Source organism: Grammomys surdaster, unplaced genomic scaffold (assembly GCF_004785775.1).
Source record: "Grammomys surdaster isolate TR1022 unplaced genomic scaffold, NIH_TR_1.0 125429, whole genome shotgun sequence".
NCBI lineage: Eukaryota > Metazoa > Chordata > Mammalia > Rodentia > Muridae > Grammomys > Grammomys surdaster.
Window position 1 is genome coordinate 31,338 of NW_021620296.1, and position 509 is coordinate 31,846.

The following is a 509-nucleotide window of genomic DNA, read 5'->3' on the forward strand; positions in this document are numbered from 1 at the left end:
CACAAATCTGGTGAAGGGACTCTCTCAAAGAAAACTCTCTTTCCACATGATTCTAGCTTGAATTAAGACAATAACTAAGCAGCACGGGACACATCATTCACACTAATAAACACAGTTACTTAAATTGGCATTTTGCTACTAATGTCTTATGTTGATCAAATACCACTAAATATATGTTAAAATTTGTTGTATTAGATTGATTAGAATACAATCCTTTCCCAGAAGTGATCTTAGTATTTAAAAAAAAATGACTGAGATTTGTTTCTTAGATCACTACAGTTTATGTAGAGGGATGAATCTGTAGGATTGTCAGAAATATTTGTGTTAAATTTCCTATCCCCAACAAAAATTACTATAGATACAGTCACCACATCCACTTCCACCCACAATGTGTGTAAGGTTACTCTCTATAATAAATGCTTATCTTAGGTCTTATCTGAAACTAGCTGTGCACAGAGAGAGAGAGAGAGAGAGAGAGAGAGAGAGAGAGAGAGAGAGAGAGAGAGAGA